General features: G+C 38.0%; 1 long non-coding RNA gene across 1 annotated transcript in view; it reads left to right on the top strand.

Annotated features, from left to right (window-relative positions):
- Positions 1-15,481, top strand: part of LOC141572760 (uncharacterized) — a 323,171-nt gene extending 307,690 nt beyond the window's left edge. The window contains exon 4 of the long non-coding RNA XR_012498226.1: positions 12,607-15,481. This is a non-coding gene — a long non-coding RNA (uncharacterized LOC141572760). The remainder of the gene's footprint in view (positions 1-12,606) is intronic.
- Positions 15,482-17,149: the final 1,668 nt, after the last annotated feature.

The following is a 17,149-nucleotide window of genomic DNA, read 5'->3' as shown; positions in this document are numbered from 1 at the left end:
GGCTTATACGTATTTCTTATATTCAATTGAAAAACTCAGCAAATGACAGAAACTTAGTCTGGATATTTGATAGATAGCATCTGCTGGGGTTTATCACAACCTGGACAGCACAGCCAGACATTATTAATAGTCTCTGGGCTATTTATTTTAAGAAGTGTGGAGAATATAAATGCTTAAAATTTGCTATTTTAAAACACATGAAACTCAAGTCATGACTTTCATAGCTGCCTAGCTAACTCTCATTTGTAATTTAAGATATTAAAATTAAGAATCTGAGAAACAATTAAATGATACTCTAAAATTTTCCCTTCCAACTGTGTGAAAAATGCAATAGTTTTATGTAACATACCCTGTTTTCCTAAGTCTTAGCAAAGGCTTTCTTGTTTCCAAATTCTTAAGTGTTCCCAGTTTTAACGACATTATTGATAATTTTGTATTTGTGATTGGATGGCTAGCCTTTGGTAGCTCACAGAAATTGTTATTCACTTCATGCTTCATAACATTCCGGGTACAATATGTACCAACAACTTTTTCTCTGTTTTCCTTCCTGAAGCTGATCCGATATTCAAGTGCTGGCTTTCATAAGTTTCCACTTCAGTCTAAAATAGATAATTTAAGAAATCCAGAAAGCCGAGGCTGCCAAGCGCAGTGTTTCCTAAAACCAGATTGCTATTTTACTTCTTCCCTTGTGAGAAAGCCCAGGCCTCTAGGAGCTGCCCCACCTCTTCCTCGGAGCAAATGGCTCCTTCTGTGATCCTGTAACTTCACAGAGGAAGTGCCCCGTTTTAGAGGCTATCATCCAATGTCACTTCTTATTTCATTGTTTGTTTTTTTGTTTAAATTGTATTGCTTTTACATCTGGATGGCACAGCTTTCATGTGGTATTAAAAGTATGCATCCAAAAATGTGTCCCAGATGAATATCCTGTTTGCCTTTTGATTTAAATTTCTGTTTAGTAAACCTTTGTGGTTTGGATATAGTAAGGAGTATTTTCGGCAGAACTCCTTACCCACATCCTCAAAAATAATAGCTCCTCTATCCGGTCTTCCTTATTCACCTCTCCTTTGCCAAATTAACATTGTCTGTCAGCCACATTCTTGGGGGTATTTAAGAACATTACCTCCTCTCTCACAGTGATAAAATCTACGTTTAAAGGATGGCTATTTGAGAAGCTCTTTCCACAAAGAAAAATCTCCTTTACATGCTCTGTCATTAGCAAATATGAAAATGTTCCCATCAGGCCCTGGTAGAAAAATAACCAATTTTTGAATTATGAGATACTTGCTTGAGAGAAACATAAATAACTGCTTTTTCAAAAATAGTTTAGCAACTGTATTTTTCTGGTCAAAACCAGAAAGAAATACGGTTCAAGTATTTTTAAGTCTTTCCTTCAAACTGGTCATAGAAATTCTATCACTGATGGATAGATTGACTTGACATGTTGCATAAAATTACTTTCTAAAGTAAGTATTGTATACGTGCTTTTTTTTTTTTTTTCTTCAGCAAAGAGATTTCATTGTTTGGGCATTTTTTAATTTGCTTACTTGGGGGTATGTTCTCCCCAAATCCACACATGTAATTTCCATTGCCTTTAAAAGGGGTTCTGAACACACATCTGAAGGAGAATTGACCATTTGGTTTTTGATGTTCCAAAGCCAACGAAAGCATGAACCTCTTGCTTCCTTTCTGATCCAGCCCTTTTCAATGAGAACAATGCTTATGCAAGATTTCCTAGGGGAGTTTTGTGGTTTGAGGTTTTAATAATCTAGGCTAAACTTCAAATAGGGACCACAGCTGCTTGGATAAGACTCCTAGGCCTCTTTATTTGAACTTCAGTGAGCTTACCAGAATTTTTAAACATTCTGAGCAATATCTGCTATGTAAGTGTGACATGTGGTAGCTTTATTTCAGATATAAGAATATATATCTGCAAACTGTATGAAAATAAAATGACAATATACTTTACTTAAACATTTGCAAATATGCTTAAAAGCAGATTTGACTCCTTTCAAAAGTGATGAATGTTGCCATTCTAATTCAATAAGGGAAACCTACTGTGAATACTTGATATTTCCCGTCTCTGTCGGAAGTCTCACTCTGTTCACGACCTTGTTGAGAATATTTGGGATGGCTAGTTTGAACTCTTTATCTGGTAAATCACTGATCTCTGTTTCATTAAGGTCTGTTTCTGGAGATTTATCTTGTTCTTTTGTTTGGAACATATTCCTTTGTTTCTTCATCTTCCTTGACTCTCTCTGTGTTGCTCTCGGTATATTAGACACAACAGCCGCGTTGTCCAGTCTTGATGGAGTGGTCTCGTGCAGGAGATGAACCTTGCTGACCCGCTTGGCCCCGTCTCTAGTTGTCTCTCAAACTTTTGTGATTGTGCAAGCCTCTGTCTTGGTTGAGTGGCTCCCAGGAGTTGAAGGTGTCAGTGTCCCAGGGGCAAGGATCAGGGTCTGCACCTAAATGCAAGCTAATTAGAAGCTGGACCCTCGGGCAGCAGCTGGGAAACTGTGTGGTTGAGCCCCTTCCAGGGGGAAGCTGAGATGGGTATTTTCACCTGCTTCCTCTGTGCTGCGCTTGGGTGTACAGCTGCTGGGATGGGGTGCTCCTGTGCTCCTTAAAAATTGTTTCTTTGTTTCCTACAGTCCTGTGGGACTCGGGAATCCAAACCCCATTGGCTATTATAACCAGGTAATCCAGAGACTAGGCTCTTGGTGGCTGTTGCAAAAGCTGAGGCACCACATGTGTGTACAAGCTCCTTCGAGGGAGGAACTGGTGACTTCCAGTGGCTGGAAGGGAAAAGTGGGAGGAGGGTTCTCCAGCCTCCTGGCCTCTGGGGAGGTACCCTAGTGTCCGCTACATAGCAGCCTGGCCCTCAGGAAGCGGCTTTTAAAGCATGCAGATAAACTTCTTCTGGGGGGAGACTGAGAACCTGGTGATTTTGCCTGCCTCCTATGCACTGAGCCCTGGCAGGATGCATGGCACCCCGTAAATATCATGTCTTTGTTTTTTTCACTCTTGTGGGCCTCAGGGACACAGTTTTGCTGGCTTTCAGAGCTAGGTCTTTGGGGAGCCCATCCTTCCAGTGGGAGTCTGAAAAGCTGGGACACTACATGTGGGGTCTCAACCCTTTGACCCTCAGGGAGAAATTGGGAGTTGGGGGTTCCCTCCCAATTGCAGGGAACTAGGATTTTGGCGAGAATGTGTCTAGACTTTCCTCCCTGTTGAGAAGTCGGTATTTTCTCATTCGTCACCGTGGAGGAGTCATTCGCTTGTTTCTAGATGTCACTCAGACAGAATTGCGCCGTGTATAGCTGTACTTTCAGGGTGTCTGTGGGAGGAAGGGAGCTCAGCAGCCTCCTCTGTCACCATCTTTATTCCTTTTATGGCTGCACTTCTTTCCTCTACTTCTGCCCAAGTGGAAAGCAAGTTTCAGTCTCTAGCAAGTAATTTAAAAATCAGATCTTTGGGATCGCTGAAGTAGAACCTGCCTATTTTTTTGTAATAATTGGCTATATCTTCATTGTATTACCATTTTGGGGATTTTTTTTAAATTAATTTTTATATACTTCTGAAATTGTATTGTGTTTAAAATGTAAGATCTGTTGAAGGATCTGTTCATAAAGTTCCTGAATCCCCAAATATATTAAATAACAGCTTTTAGTTATGTTTAAATGAAGCCCCAATATTCATCTGTAAGGTAGAAATTTCAGAAGGCCACCGGGCAGAAAGGCTTCTGCTCTTCCTGAGCATGTGGGCCCCTGTGCACAACCACACTCAGTGTCTCTCATCTAATACAGTCGTTTTCCAAGTTCTCTACAGAATCCCGTGAATTTACAGGGTTGCAACATGGACTTCCAGAGGCAGAGGGTGCTTCATATGGGGGTACGTGGGCTCTGGACATCTGCTTCAACTTCTGCCAGAGCTGTTTCATATTTTCTCAGGTTTATATGAATATTCTGCTTGAGATTTGGTTTAAACGCATCTGCTAAATTTTTAAGAAAAGAAAAATGTAGTCTCCTGCTTGCATTGGATATTTAAAAGAGTCTCAATATATTTAACTTTTCCCCTCAACTCTCTTTAGATGTGACTGGTTAAAAGAATAGGCTGCATGTGGCCAAAGCAGTCTGTGATGCTGAGACGACAAAAGCAAAAATTCTAACACTTCAGAATTGGGTATTGACACTAACCTGATAGCACATAGATGCTAAAGGAAAATTAGGTTGATCATAGGTAAAGATGATAACAATGGCTTCTGGAAAAGAAATCAGCTGAAACATAAGATTTATCATCCTGGCAGCTACAGATCAAATCAAAGCATATCTTTTATGACTTTGGCTATATCTAGGTCCTCTGCATGGAATTTCCTTCTTTCTGCTGGTGGTTTACTAATGTTTTCTGACCCTTCAAAGGCTAGGTGGAACATTTACTGGGATTCAGGTAAGCACTTTTTATAAAACAACATGAAATCATTCGTTTCATGATCCAGGTATGATTCCCAAAGGTGAGCAGGAGTCTCTGTTCCCACTGAAATGTGCTTCTTAGAGCGAAAGGCATGGCTGATACAATTCTCACCATTCTTCAGTTTGTGAAATCAGAGACAAATGAAGAACAGCACTTTCTAGGAACTGGTCATCTCTGAGGGGTAATTTGGAGAATTGCAAAAACTGTTGGCAGGACCACTCCATTCAAACTCCTGCACTAAGACACTTGACCACACTTTAACATGGCATCCAGCAGCCCAAGGCCACGCTCCTGGGAAGACAGCCTCTCTCTAAGTTCCTGTCTGAAAAAACTCAGGGCTCTCAAAGAATTTACTGTTTGTTCTAGCCAACATCTGACCATAGGCCCCTGACCTCTCTTTCTTAGAGCATTTACTGAAAAAGGCTTACAATTGTGACTCCTTCCTCTGTGAATTTGAGAAGTGTATGTATCTCCTACAACTCAGGAATCTCTTTCTCTGGGACCTGAAAGCCATTCCTTTGAAATGCAGTCATCAGGAAGGACAGGGCCTGGTCTCTGTGGGAGGATAGAGTCCTCACTTTGATAATGGCCAGCTAGATGATACAGTTGGCCTAACTGAATTTACACTGACCGATCCCTTGTAATTGTTCACTTTCCTGACTCAGTTTGAGCCTCTGCTCCCTCCCTCTCCCTGCTCCCTCATTTTCCTTTTAAAATAATCAGTCACTTCTGTGCAAATCGGAATGGACCTTAGGTCTTTTCCTCACTGTGACTGAATAAAATCTGATTTCACTAGCTTAACTTTGATGGTTTTAACACAAGAAACATTGAGCTAGCTGGCTCCTGAGGGAGGTGTGGAGAACAGTCTATGGGGAAACTGAAGCTTAGCACGGAGAGGCCTTGGTTCTCAGGTGCTTGTTATCAGCTCTGGGGAGTAGTTCAGCAAGTGGTGGAGGTGATGGGGCCATAAGTGATAAGAACCCAAAGAATGTGTAACGTGCTTTATACACTGAGAGGCATAGAATCTTGAGCTACAAGAGAAAGGAGGCCTGGTGGAAGGTGAATTAATAACCAAGAATAACTCATCACCCTACTTCCACAAGGACTGATGACTGAGAATTTTGAGACTGCTCAGCCATATTTTGCCTACTCAGACAAGAGCTTGAAGCCCCAGAGGGAACAGACCTTAATTTCTAAGAAGCTTTGAAAGCATTGACCCTGGAAATACTGTGTGAAGTAGGCTAGGTGAATCAAGTTACAGAATCCACATGAAGAATGACATCATTGAATGGAAATCTCTGAAAAACAATCATGAACAAAACTCAACAATATTACGATACAGAATAGGATTATTAAATATCTAAATCAGCAATATTTGTAGAGAAAAACGAAAAGAATCTCTTAGATATCATGTTCCACGTCCAAAAGATTGGAACTTGTCAATTCTCCCTCAGTTGTTAGGCAGAAATAATTTATGCTTTTGAAAAGTTTTTTCCACAAGTTCACAGCCAATGTTGTACTTTTTTAATAAATTGTTTCAGCAAGGATTAGGGGAAATGTAATGTTAAACACTGGGTATGTGAAGCACGAGTAATATTTCTTTGAGGGATAAACACTGCCAGTGGGACTTTATTGGATTGGTACTGTACATATGTAATTTTACCGTTATTGCAATGGTTTTGAAAAGGAGAATGCAGTCACAAATTTTGCAGCAAAACTAAGCTCTTCAGGGGAGCAAACTTCTGTGGTTAAATTTCAGAACAATTTAACAAGACTAGTAGGTAAAGTAATACTCATATGATGACCGGATTCCTAAAGTAAGTGAAAGTATTATATTTCATTTACAAATATATAATAATTATAGATAACATATAATTCTAATTATAATATATTATTCAAATAAATATATATTAAAATTTAATATATAAATATTATAAAACATGTATATGTTAGATAGATGATAGATAGTAATTGTAATTGAATGTTGCAAAGTGGAAAAGAATTAGTCATCTTTGCTAAATCTACCATGTGGGAAGGGACATTGTTAAGTACAAACAAACATTTTGAGACCCAATGGCAAAAACGGTTTTTAGCCAGGATCCTGAAACTTAGAAGAATGCTGGAGATAGAGGGTGGAGTTGACCAACACTAATTTGGGAGAGTGCAAGATACAGTCATTAATGACCTCAGTTGCATCTTCCTCAACCTTCTTACAGCTTCCAGTATTTCGTTTTTCTTGAAACTCTCTTCTTCCCCACCCACTCGATGACAGAATTTGTCTGGCTCATCTTTGCCTTTTCAATCATGGGGCCCCTTTGTTTGTGTCTCCCCTTTCTTTCTACCCCTCAAGGTGGACTGTCCTGCGGGACCTACTTTTAGTTTTCTTCTTCTACTACAGGCTTTCCTTTGACCATTTTATTCCTTACCTTAAATGTATTAAAGAAAATGTACTCAAAGCTCAGCACATTGTGTGGGTCATTAGATGGTAGCAGCTATAATTCTGCCTCTGATATTTCTTCTACTGCTATCAGACCACAACATCTGCGGCTCCTTCCCCACCATAAACGCGTCTGTCCACACCTGTGGAAAGGTGTCATATCTACGTCATAGGATAGTCTGGAAGACTAAATGTTCTGGAGATCTGTTTCAGAACAAGGTGAATACTTAACACTACTTAACTGTACACTTAGAAATAGTTAAGATGGTAAATTTTGTTACTTGTTTTACTACAATAAAACAACCCAATTCATCTTACCCATTTTTTCATACCAGTTGCATCTTTCACTTCTCTGTGTCTTACAGCAGTCACTGCATCGTCTTTTCTACAATAATGGGTAATCATGTGCTGATATCCTGTATATCAGATAGACAAAAGAAGGCAGAAATGTAACTATCATTTACTGATACGAAGACACATTATCTCATTTACTCTTTAAAACAACCCTATGAAGTATTTTAATTATTTTTTAGAAATAAAAAAGCAAAGGCCCAGGAAGCTAAGTAAACTGTAAGTGAAAGATTTCACAGTTATTAGTTTTTGAAGTCAGTTTAGAGCTCGTGCTTGTCTCCAAAATCCATATAAAACCCATATTCTTTCCACTGTACTCTAGTTTATGGACCAACCCTCATTTGTCCCCAAGTTTGGTGTTAGTGAGAGTTTAATGATGATAGGGAAGGACATATTATCTCTTCATATTAATTTTCCAAATCACTGATAACCTGTTATTCCAGATATTATACCTGAGACTCGGGGTAAACAGTTTTTAGAAAAGTGTCTTTAAAGAGGATATTTAATTAGTACCATTACTAGATAATTTATTTTTAAAGAGCTTTTTATTTTTCATAGTAAATGATGACTGCTTTATATATGCTGTTTTATTTAATGTGGGATTTTCATGCCTGCTTTGAGGTTGGAATGGCTAGATGGAGGGAGTGGTTGGTTCTCGCAAATTTCTTTCTACCTTCCATCTAGTTGGTCTCTGACCACCATTCCTTCAGTTCTTCCGATGATATTGTAAACATTCAATTTCCTGTATTAAGTCCCTTACATTTTGAAATTCCTATGGTATTTTTTCTTTCATATAACTGGCCTTGACTGATGAAGGAAGAAAGCGTCACACTTTGTTTGTTAAAAGATAAGTCAAGATGAAACCTAACTCCAAACTCTAACTTTTGGTAAATACCAATCTTAGACCTGTACTTAATATGCCTTCATAACTTTTAATGTGTTTTCTTCAAGTCTTCTCAACCTAGTTAGACTTGCTCATTAGATTCATAAGTTCTATGTACTAGATATCCAAGAGCAAAGAAATACCTTCAAATGCAGAATAAATGCATAATATCCTCAGAATACTGACGGTTTGAGCAAATGAGGAGGAAAAAGCAACAACAAAAGGAATAGAAGATCAATTATGTGCACAATCTAGTAACTCTCTCCATCTCAAGCCTCCAACTTGTCATAATTCATAAACAAAGTTCATTCATGACAAACATAAATTATAGAAGAAAGATAATCAAAATAGTTTACAACCTATACTACTCTGTTTCCTGAGGATGCCAGCTTATACTGACAGTCAAGGAAACTATCAGAAACCTAATATGATGCTTTTTGTTTGTACAAAACTGTAGTCTTATTTTACTTGGAATATTTTGGATGTAATTTTAACTACTGTATTTCAGGAGCACTGACAGTGATATAAATTGTCTCCAGAGGCAAATAGAGTGAGTGGATGGAGTTTTACATAAACAGATTAAAATACTAAAACTTCTAGAAAGATGAAGAATGAGCAAGATATGATAATCACTGATTTACATGGTTCCTGTACTAAATACATGTATTTATTATGATTCTTTTAAAAGTAATAAAGAGCTAATACTCTTTTCAAAACTGAAACACCAGGGCTAGAGGGTAATGTGAAGAAAGGCTTAACTGTGAAAAATAATTAAATATCACTAATTTTAATCAATGCAATATATATCTTGTCAGTGTCTCTCTATGTGAACCTTATGCTTTATACAAGTTTCTGAACAAACCATTATTCTACTAAAATAAGTGTAAACGTTATATGTTTCACATATTGAATCAATTTTCAAACTTCAAAATTTTTAAGTGCTTTTGGAGAACACATCCTGAGTATGGCCTTTTCATCCAGTTTCTTACTGCATTTCTACTAATGGCATTCATACATGCATACACCTCATCTTCTTAGAAGCAGTCTGCTTTAAGATAGAAAAAAATGACCAAGAGTGGTCAAAATACAACTCTGTGAACGATCCAGTTATTACCTAATTAAGTTTCCACATTTCAAAGTCAAGCGATAGAAAATGGTTGAAAAAGTAAGGAGGGCAGCTGAGATGTTACAGTGTGCTCAATTTCTGGGAATCCAGAAACAGCCACAATGCATGCAGAATATAATCAGGCACAGCTCTGGCTGGGAAAAATGTGTCTTCCATCAGAAAAGGACCTCCAACTCCTGGGGGATATCCAACTTCCATCTCCTAAAAATATGTCATTGCCAGCGATCACACTTTTAATTTTCAAGAGTTCTTTGTTGATCCCTGAGTGTTTTCTGTTCACTTTTCTGTTGGTCTGTCACAGATGAAACAGCTTTTCTCATATAGTGATGACTTTAATTGTATATTTTTTTAAAAAATTGTTCTGCTTCTTCAATTTTTCTCCTTCCCTTTTGTCTAATTTGTTTGCTTTGGTTTCTTTTATGTTGCAGGTTTTTCTCAAACGCTATTTTGTTCTTCGTGGGTATAAACAGGGAGCTCTAGAAAGGTATTAAACCCTGTGTGTCTGGGTAGGCTTGTGAATGGAGGTCCTTTTTTATAGGATGATTAGATAATAAACTGACTTTTTCTTGGGAGATTTCCAAATGTCAATATCTAGGCGTCATTTTTCTGAAACCTTGATGTTTCTCCAGAGATGAATCATCTCCTTTTCTGCTTGGAGTTATTTTCCTCAGCAGTTCACATTCTGCGAGAGGGCTGAGAGAGGTGGACGGAGGTCCCAGTGTCAATTTTAAGGACTTTCTCATCATTTCCTATTTGTCATTCTGGCACTTCACCACCATTCTTCCCTGTGTGTGCTGTCCCTGGGTTTGGAATCTCCTGTTTCAATTTCTCTAAATAGTGGACTCATGATGTGCTGAGGTCATGGCTAGAGGAGAGGTGAAGAGAGGGTTTGTACCTTGGGGCAAGGGAATACCAGGAGAGGATGGTCGTTTAGCTCTATACATTGGGAAACACAATGGAATTGGCGGGGGAAGGCACAGGCTAACGGGTGACGGTTGCTCCATGCACAGATTTTTTTCAAGCAGTCTCATTTTTAAGTCTGCACCTCATCTGTGTTCTTTTGCAGTTTATTACCTCCAAGTCCAGAAACTTATCTCCTTCCTTTTTGATATTCCTCTCTGAGGCACTTAGTTTATAACTTCTCTGAGTGAGATACTTACCCTTCCGTGAGCGCTCTAGCTTTCAAAAAATAGCGGAGAATTTGAAATTGCTAGTCTATGTTTGGCCCCTCTCCTGCTTTCTTCTCTCTCTCTCTCATTCTTTCCACCTCCCCCTCCCCTTCCTCTTCCACCTCTCTCTCCCTTCCCCACCCTGACCCCCACCCCCACTAACTCAGAAGGATTTGAGAAGGGACGAGTGATAAATGCACATGGGTGCCTTGATGTTTCACAAGATACCCAGACTAAGGCCCCCAACACGCTCCCTCTCTACACAGAAGAACTGGCTTCAGACCAGGTAGCCTTCAGCCTGGAGGGTGAAGGCCTGAATAGTTATGACTGGGCACCGTGAATCCAGTAGGGCCTAACATTTCCATTCAACTACCTGATTAAATGTGGCCCTTTTATTTAAAAAAATATATATCTCTTTTTGTTTTAGTTGTATCATTGATGTAACTGTGGGTTTTCCACTTCTTTGGCAGTACATTTTCTGGTCTCTATGATTTAGTTGATTTCAGCTTCTATTTTAAATCTATTGGTATTTATAATGTCAAAGAAACATAAGAGGTAGACATAGCCTTCCTGCAAATCCCTTCCAGACTTTTCTCTGGTTTACATAGTAGACTTATTAGTCTGCTATGTCCTGCTGCTTCAAGCACAGATATGTCTCCATTCCTTCCAGAGGCTTTTCAAAGCTTTTCTTTGTGTGACTCTGACTAATCAACATCATTTTCTATCCTTCTAGACTTCTGGGTCTGGCCTGTTGAATCTTCAGTGTGTCGCCAACACCAGTGTTCCCATCCCACACCATGTGATCCTGAGCCTTTTTCTCCAGACACCTGTTCCCAAATATATAATAACTAGTACCCCTACCTGGTCCCGCATCTTCACTACCTCAGCCTTCCCTGGAATGTTCACTTCACTACTATCCATCTTCTCAAATCCTATCTCATCCTCAGGCTTCAACACGAGTTCCTACTTTCTTGCACAGCTTAAGCATTTCCTGGGTTTTGTCTTGTTGAGTTAATTGTTTCCTCCAAAGTCATTCTTCGCTCCCTGAATGGATTTTAATCTCTGAGAATAGAGGTCGTTTTTCATTTCTCTCCAAACCTCACAACACAAATCCTCTCTGGAAGCACACATCAATTGATTGGCCAATCTCAAAAGACTATTTCTTTCAGTCTGTCACTTTTTAGGTAATGGTTTCGTAGGTCGGTTTTATTTCCTGATGATGATGATGTAAACTAGATTCTGAGAATCAGAAAAGTTTGAAAGTTTTCTTTAGTTGGATAAACTGGGTGAAGGAGGAAAGTTTTGTTCTCTGTGGTACATTATGATGGTACAACCATGATGTCGTACATTTTGGAGTATAACTAAAAACCAGTTGGGTTTGCTATGGCTTATTTCAATTTTTTATGTTTGTTTTCAGGAAGATAAATGAGCTACTGATATCATCTACCCCATTTTTGAATCTTCATTCACATAAAATTTCTCAACTTCTCTTTCCATTTCTCTTCCGAGTGTTCCCAAGTTTTAACAATTATTTTTTTCATATTTTTGTAGAGATTTTGTTTTTGATTTGTTTTGCTTTGCATTGTTTTGTCTTTCCATCTGGTACATTTAATAAAAGACCATAAACTAATTTTCTTCAAGTTTGTTCTGAGTTTATCCCATGTTTATTTAGACTAAGTGCCAAGCTATGTTTGGCAAACTTGAGAAGGTAACTGCTAATTAAGCAAAGTTTATTTAATGATAGAAAGCAAGCAAGAGCACTCCTTTAAACTAGGTGTGAGAAACTGATTCAAGCAAGTTGAGTACTGCCAAAGTGTTGCAGAATCCTCAGTTAATGATTTAATTAGTAACAAACTGTCATCAGCTGAAGTAAATGTCTTAACACCTGTTACTTTCAGTCTGTCTTTAGTAGTAACTTAGACCTATAACTTCTAAGTCATTAATGTTTTGCTCCTATTAGAGTCTGTTAACATAAGACTTTTGGTTGGTTTTAGAGTATCTATAAAAGTAAGTTCTTTTCCCCTTTTCTCTTCTCATTACCTAACCATCACATTTTTATATGCATTTCCTTGCCAGTGTTGAGAAACCATAGTGCTTCACTTGTAAAGATAAATATTACTGTCATGGATTTTAATATTTTGGCCACCCAACACCACAATTTAATTTGCAGATGTGCCTCTCCTTGTTGAAAGTCATCATGGAGGAACATGAAATCCAGGTGCCTGCCATCCTCTTCAAAAGCTGCCTCCGGATTACTGGAAATTCTTTCTGCATCTTCGTGCACAAGCAAGGCCAAGGACTTTGAAGCAAGGCTGAAAGAATGAGTTGGACTTCATCCATTCCCCAGGAAGACTGTGAGGCAAGCCTTGCGACCGAGACAGGATCTAGACACTTCAGAAGCTGTTTATCTTCAACCCTCACTCTAATCCCACGGGCTCTCTCATCCGTCAGATGCAGCCTCTCTTTGTAAAGTCCCGAGAGTCAGTGTTTCGTTGTTTGCAGACAAACAACTGCTGTGATAGACTCACCATTGTTACTGTATATGCCTATATATATACATATATGGCTACAAAACAAAGCTATGTAATGGCTTTTATTATTAATTATAATTTTTTTCTCTGTGTTATTTAACATGTGTTAAGTACAAAGTACCCCTCTAATATTATGCCATAGGTTCTGGTATCTGGAAAACGTGACTCAGGTGAGTGTGTGACCCTCAGAATGCTGCAATGTCCAGGAGCAGGAAGAAGATGAGTGGCCATGAAAACAGTTTTCCACATTCTGAGGATGAGAAAGTTGGGGAATAGTGAGAAAGTGAAGGAATATGAAGGCACTTTATTGTTGAATTAAATGCGTACTGATAAGAATATAATTAGATTATTGGTCACACCTTTGAAGTCGTGAATAGAAATGTAATTAAAAACACCATTTAAATAATGCCATGTAAAAATGAGACAAAAAGAAAAGAAACTAAAATTTTCTCCATATCTTTAGAAAAAATGGTATATGCTTGACAGAGTTATAAAATGTATTTGATGAATGAAACAAACTATGGTCTAAGACAGGTCGTATAATGTGAAGGGACATCAGAGACCATTTCATCGAGTGTCTCGACATTATTGGTCATGTTCAGTACTTGGGGTCTGATAGACTTGATTGCTGGATCAAAAAACCAGTGTCACATACCAACCCCTGTTTCTACTAAGCCTAACCCTAAGTGTTGACCCCTCCCTACCTCCTCAGTGACCACCAAGGACATGTCACTTTGTACCCAAATAATGTCTACTTTCACAACTCTCTAACCTTTTCTCTGATAGCACACTGAAGATTTTGAGAAGTTTAAAGTAGATTCTCCTCTGGAAAAAGTGGGAGATTCCTCATCATTTCAGAGATTAAATTAAGGACTGAAAGGAAACAATATTACATCTTTTGCTTGAAAAAAATAATCTGTAAAAAATGCCTTAGAAGCCAGATTATTTGTATACACCATAATTTCACTGAAATTCTACCATATGAAACATCTGAGGCTCAGAACTAATTTAGATGACCATACGTTTTCTTTGAGACAAATGTAGCGGCTTAAAGTGAGACATTCAGTTGAAATTATCTCATAATTAAATTTACTACTCAATGATTTCCTTCCATTCCTACCTTCTGTCTCTGGGCAAAACATAATACATAACATAAGCTTGATTAAATTGGCAGCCATTTTTTTTTTAACTGTACTTGGGCTTCTTAGCTTCAAATTTTAGTTTGAGTTTAGTTTGATCAGCATTTTGGAAAGGGAATTTCTTTCAGAAAACTATGTGAGCCATGTACTCATAAAATTGTTTCTATACTTGGTACTTCATTGTTTTCTCTGTTTTATAGCCAAACCCAATGAAAGATTTGCTGATACATTTCTCTTAGTTTTCAATGAAAAGAGGATATTGTAAATTTCTTTGGATTTTATTTCTTGGAAATATATTTTCCATGTGCAGTCTGCCATTAGGAAAAATAAAAGACCATCTAAGTGTTATGATTTCAAAGGAAAGGGTGACAGATTTATCCTTAACATAAAATAAATCAGGTAAGTTCTTGCAGAAACTCCTTGTTTCAATCAGTACTATTCATGTTACTATACTATTGCATACGTGTCACTTCTTTTAGAAGTTAGCACACAAGAGATATAAAAGGCACACCAGTTAAGGTGAAATAAAGTCAGAAAGTCATCTCACTATGTGTCAGATTTTCATACTGATCTTTGTGGTTATGATAATCATAGATTTGTGAATAGGCATTCCATTGGGAAAAGTTTATTTTTATTGTTTACTATCCTGATACTTCAACAAGAAATTAGATATCACAAAGCTACTTCCTTGCCAAACAGTTTATAAAAATATTGCCACACACACACACACACACACACACACACACACACACAGCACTAATTTTGAACATCTAAATACAAAGTGGTTGGGTATAATTTAGATGAGCTGGAAGATAGCAGTAAACACAGAATGGATGTCCTCAGACCCAAATGAATGTCTTTAGAAGGTAAGGAAGGGAGAGAAAAATCAAGAGTGACATGAACTTCAGGGAAAGGAACTATGAGCTGGTGAGATAATCTTTCCTATAGAGTCTCTCTTACTTTTTCCTCCTCGTCTTTTATTTGCTTGATGGTTAGTCAAAAAGACCAAAATTGGAGGCCATTTTTTGATTCACTAAAAGATCAAATCCAGAATGTAAAAATTTAGGTGATTATAATTTCCTTGACTTTGTTTTATTTCAAAATTCTGTATGAAATGGATTCTAGAGGCTTCAACTATATAATAAACATACCTACATACATATTAGCTGTTGCTTTCAGATGCACTGGTTCTTGGATGATTCTTAATTGTATATTAGTAGTGCCCCATTCAGTTGGGTTGAAAGGATGCTTTACATTTTCTGTCAAGATAGGACTTTTTCTTGGACTGTTTTTGTGAAAACTAAGAAATACTTTGGATACTCACATGTAATGCAAAGGTTCAGACCACGGAAAAAGTTCGAATTTTATTACCAGGTAGAGAGTTGCAATAGGGAAGTAGGACATAGAGATAGACTTCTGCCTTGAAGGCTGGTACTTCTTAAAAAAATTTATTCATCGCTTTAAAAAAAAAAAAGAAAAAAAAAAAGTAGCTGAATAACTTCTGGTTGGCTGGATGCCGGTATTATTTTTATTGGCAAGAGCCTCTGAGTGGCTGAAAGGTGGCCATTAACACTCTGACAGAAAGTGCTGACAGGGTGATTATAAGATTAACACCCTATGTTATATTAAGAGTGTCAAAACCTCACTCTTACCTGTCAGTGGAAAAGAACAGCATGAGCGGAAACATTACAGAAACAGAACTATTTCTTATGTTAAAGTACCAATGCTTTGGTGTGTCTAAACTTTTTAAAATGCCCATGTTAGCTACTGCATTTAGCTGGTGGTTGAAGGCATTCTTGTTTTACTCAATAAGGTGATTTCAGGAGTGAAAGATTTATATGAAATGTTCATTATAGTCATTCTCTTTTGGAATGAAAGCCTCACATATAATTATGAATATCATTTGTTTTATAAACTCAATTTTTTAAAAGCAATTCTTATCTCAATTATGTAGAACCATTTACCAAATTGTCTCTATAATGCTTTGTAGCCCCAAACTGAAAAATCCCAATACTCGGGCCCAGAAATAGCATAATCAAAAGGTTTCCCTTCAATGTGGTATCTGTTTGTTTGTTCATTCTTAATGAGAGAGGGTGAAAGACCCTCTGCATCACACACAAGACTCCATTAAACGTATTTATATGAAAATTTGATTGATAACAGCATCAGTGAAACCATGAAGACCGGTTGTATTTTCTTGTCGAGGGATGGCTATTCAGTGTGTCAAATTGACAATTCTTTTGACAGAGTTCTGCTTCAGACAAATGTAAAAGTCAAGAATGGAAGGACAAGAGCGTTTGGGGAGATGCTTAACCTGGATGTGCTGAGTCAGAGAAGTCAGCGGTCGAGGAGAGATGGAGAGATCCGGATCACTGAGGAGCCTAACCAGGTCAGTTCCATTTTGGGTTCTACTAGATAGACACCATCCAGGAGCCCTGGACTCAGCCTCACTTCCCACCCTACCCTGCCCCAGAAGATCCAACCATAGAATGAAGATTGGTCCAGGACAGGGCTTAAGACTCCTGAAGCCTGAGGGATGCAAGAGATATTCTCAGGGAGCAGTGAAGGTGGGTTGGAGGACAGAAACTTAGGCATGGCTATGGGCCTAGCTTGACTCACAAACTTAAAATATTTAGATACATGTTATATCAACTTCCATGTATAGTCTGCCACGTGCTTGTCCTGGGGGTTGGCATGACAGACTATTCCTACCCAAATATTTCTTTTTCTCATCAATATAAATCATTTTCAAATAGTTCTAGAGTATGAATTCAATCCAATAGTCATGTATTTATGGGTAGGATATCTGTTCATGACTTTTTTTTTATGAAGGCTAGTAACTTCCAATTCAATCATTGGATTAGCTAAAACAATTAATAACACTGAGGAAGCTCCTGAATTTGTTCTGTTGACTTGGTCATCAGGGAAAGTTGGAGCCATTTTGTACAGACATAGAACTCCATTGGAGGCAATGGAGTTATTTCCACAATGTGTGCTAAAACACATCACAGAATCATTCAACCGGAATGGATGGTTTTCCAAA

This window comes from Rhinolophus sinicus, linkage group LG07, assembly GCF_036562045.2.
Source record: "Rhinolophus sinicus isolate RSC01 linkage group LG07, ASM3656204v1, whole genome shotgun sequence".
Lineage (NCBI taxonomy): Eukaryota > Metazoa > Chordata > Mammalia > Chiroptera > Rhinolophidae > Rhinolophus > Rhinolophus sinicus.
The sequence above is the reverse complement of the archived record's forward strand: the minus strand, read 5'-3'. Positions and strand labels throughout refer to the sequence as shown.